This window comes from Parus major, chromosome 12 (assembly GCF_001522545.3).
Source record: "Parus major isolate Abel chromosome 12, Parus_major1.1, whole genome shotgun sequence".
Taxonomy (NCBI): domain Eukaryota; kingdom Metazoa; phylum Chordata; class Aves; order Passeriformes; family Paridae; genus Parus; species Parus major.
Genome location: NC_031781.1, coordinates 876,691 through 880,875, shown reverse-complemented (window position 1 = coordinate 880,875; position 4,185 = coordinate 876,691).

Below are 4,185 nucleotides of genomic sequence, written 5' to 3'. Positions count from 1 at the left end.
TAGTTCTCTAATTGCCTGGACTAACATTGCCGGTATATTAGACATCTTTTCTAATGCCTCTTCAATAGTCCAGTTAGCATTTAGGGAATTTAAAACTGACCTGGTTGCTGGATTGCAATTTTGTAATGCACATTGTTTTAATAATGCTCCCCTCATATATTCAGGAACACCTGCCCGCTCTATAGCTGTAGCCACTTTATCAATAAATGTTCCAAATGGCGCATTTCGCCCTTGTTTTATACCCATATAAGAGGGAATACCTCCTGGCTCTTTAATCTGGTCAAATGCAGCTTGCACTAATCCTTGAATCGGTGCAAAGGTTACGGGACATGCTACTTCAATACAGCGTCTGCTATTTCCTGATGTCCCTCTTGCAAAATATTCCGTGCTAACGCAGCCCATGTCTCTCTTCTCTCCCGTGCAATAGTCTCACCTAACTCACACCCTACCCCAGGGACAGATTTATTTCCCATAGGGGAGGATGGTAATGGTGCCGAAGGCTCCGTTCCAGAATCAAGGTTAGTAGGTGAAGGTATTGGAGATGGCACAAAAGGATTAGCAGCTGCAGCAGGGGTCAGTGACTGCGTGGGGGGAGTCAAAATTACTGTATTTGTGCCGGGTGGCAATGGACACTCATTAACTCCCTCTAATAATCTATTTTTTGACATAGCTGCAGATGCCTGCGTGGCAGCTGCCTGTTCAGCCTGATACTGCAAGAGAGCATTATGAACTGTCCACCACAGTTTTCCCAATTTTATAGCAGTTTTATCATCATTAAAAACAGCTTCCCACAATATATCTCCAAATTTTCGCCACTTACTCAATTCATGGACTGTATGGGGATTTTGAAAACAACCCTGAGCATACCCATAAGCAAGAAGTCCAGGAAGCTCCTTGCGCAAATCAAAATTTTTAACCTGTCGCTTTTCTAAAAAGCAGGTAAATAAATCATATGCTGCTTGCCTTTCCATCTTACCGTCAGCGCGCGCTGTTGCAGCCCTACAAGGTTTCGGCAGCACGTTACGGCAGGACCCTCCTATGAGGTCGCCTGGGCGCGGCACCGTTGCTGTGTGATCAGGACTCTCCTGTGAGGTTGTCTGAAATGCAGCACAGCTGTTGCTTTTCGCCGTCCTCGCTGCAAAAGACCCGTCCCCTGTCGCCGACTCCCGTGGCCAACTCCGACTCCTATTTAAAGTCCTAAAGGTTCCAAAGGTCCCTGCTGTTCGGGTGCCATTTGATGAGTTTGGCGGGAGAAATGCAGCACTCAGTATGAATGATCAGCAAGTCTCATTTATTGGTAACTCTAAAACCACTTATATAGTATCAATAATTAGGCTCATACATAGTGCAAAAGCAAGCTCATTATTGGATATTTCATTTAAGGTTAACTCCACCTAGTTCCACATTCCTGTGATCGCTCATCTATGCTGAATTCACATTCTGATCACAGCGTCCTGTTCTCAGTTAACAGTTATCACTAAGGTCTTCCTGACTTTGCAACATCTCACACTGACTGTAATCTATTGTCTAATTCTTTCCCAGCTAACTGCTTCATGGGAACATGACCTTTGCTAGCTAGCCATTCCTCTATTTATAAACAAAAGTAGTTTGTGCTTAAATATCATGTTATAGCCTAACATCTATATGTATTTTACCACTATTTCTAAGTTTTATCAATAACAGAAATAAAAGAACCCATATTAAGGCACAAAGTTTTCAACCTTACACATAGAACTTTTATTTTAATATTTGCAAAAAGCCAATAATATAATATGCACTTAGAACATATAGGAAGTTAATTCACTTTTTTTTAAACTTTTTTTTTAAAAATCTTCTTCTCCACTTCTTTTCCCAGTTATTTGATACAGTGAATTACGGCAGAATTATCCCATGGCAGAATTACAAGACTGTAAGTACTATAAAATGAAATAATTTTTTACATTCTTCTGTCTTTCACAGACTGTTCAAACTTATGTTGGCTTGATGTGACCAACAGAAGAGTTTGGCTCTGCCTTTAATTCAAACAAGGAACAGAGCTGGAACCCGTTGAAAAGAATCTCTTCCCTTCATAGCTTATGCAAACTGCCAGGGTTCTTTTTTTCCAGCTCTGGGCTGGAATTTAAAACTATAACAGCAACAAACACTCCTGTAAAGTAACTGATATAAATTAGGGATTTGGTCTGTTTGCTCACTAAGCCCTGAGCCCCTCAAAGCTGCACCTCCCTGTTCTCTTTGCAGACACAGGCTGGCTATGGATGACAGTCGTGCGTCTGGCCTGCTGCACAGCACATCCACACAGGAGCTAAGGGATCATCCTTGCACAGCCCATCCTGGAAGAAGAGAGTTCATTGATAAATCCGACACCGTTTTATGGCATGGCAGCAGAATAAAGGCTAGAACTGGTCCTGTTCCAAGCCCTTTACATTTTGCTGTGTGTAATGGAGACAGGAACTGCAAGTTTCCTATTCGTGCACAATTTGCTGTCTGAGAGCACACAGTCCTCAGGGTCACAGGGGCTTGCAGATCTGTGTCCGAGATGACTTTAAAAACAAAACCAACCTTTATGTGCAACACCTGTGCTTCAAAACTTTACAATACAAATCACAAGCTGATTCCGACTGTTAAGTGGGAAAAAACTAAACCAAAGAACAAAACCAAAACTGTGACCCCACAAAACAAACAAAGAAAAGAACCACTAAGAAAAAAAAAAAACAGAAACAACACCAAAAGCCCCACAAATCGAGAAAAAGATAAAAATCAGGTGAAGGAGGCAAAGATCCAAGAGCAACAAATGGGCAGAGGAACTACAAAAAGACAGGTAATAAATAAGAAGGGACAGATAAGAAGTGGCTATGGCACCAAACTAGCCAGGGGATCTGAGATATTCTTCTCAGCCTTCTGGAAACCATCTGACACAAAAATAAAGAGAAAATAAATGATGATGTCTGTGATAATGGGACTCTGCATGTTTACCTGTAATCTATCCACTGTGTGTAAGTTCTGTTTTCCTTGTTAAGTCACATCATCTGGCAAGGCTGTTTTTCTGTCCAAAGAAAAAACACTGCAGTGGAAAAGGAGGCCAGCTTGGAAAATCCTAAAAGCAAGAGGTAAAAATAATGTGTTGTTTGGTTGGTTTGCTGTTTGCTCACAGAGCTGTTTGTCAGAGCTTCAAGTTCCAAGCTGTGTGCTGAGTTAATTGTAATGGATCCATTCCCAGTGCGTGGGGTTGCTGCCATGAGGAGCTCAGGTGGCTTCTTGAGATGAAAATCAATGTGCTGTTTGTCCCAGCTCCATGTGTCCTGGGACAGCCCTGGCTCCACGGGAGCACACGGAGTGTTCTCGTGCCATTTCTAAATGAAAACTGAACCTCCTAAAGAAGCCAGGCCAAATTCACCAGATAGCAGTCACAAAAAGTAATTTAGGCAGTTTGCTGAGCATTGATCTAACAGCTAGCAGCTTCCCAAAGTTCAGGCTCCACTAAACAAGGCTCTTTCCTCTGTAAGCAGCTGTTCAATTTGCCATATTTGATACACATGGAGAAGAACAAAAAGCCACTTCCACTGTGGAAACATGAGCTGCAGCTATGTAGTAAATTGTGCTCAGTAGCTCACCTGCTGATTTAGTTTTGAGGGGGTTTTAGAGAGAAGATACTAAAATAAAATTCCACAAGAAAACTCTCAAGTATCTAAAATATGCACTATTATGTTATTTTCTACCTTCAATATTTCCAGCACACAGCTTAAGGAAGAAAGGAATTTATGGAACATCACAGAAGAAAAAAATTAAAATGAAAAAAGGACTTTTAAAGGTATAACAACTATGGCCACCAGCCATTTTCCAGCTTTGCAGGATTTTAGTTCAAAGTCTGTCTAAACAAGCCAGCATATGTCTAGCAAGAAAGAAATCACAGTTCATGTGTGCTCCTAAACCCAGGCTTTGCTATATCAAAGATGGATGGTAATATTTTCCAGCTCTCAATAGATGTGTCATAATTTACAAATAAATAAAATCTCATGCATAGAAATATTTCATAGATTAGTAATATAGGTAGGTAGGTAGGTAGATAGGTAGGTAGGTAGGTAGATAGATAGATAGATAGATAGATAGATAGATAGATAGATAGATAGATAGATTGACAAGTCAGATAGAGCTATTTGAATGCACTTGCCTGTATAACTTTGTATA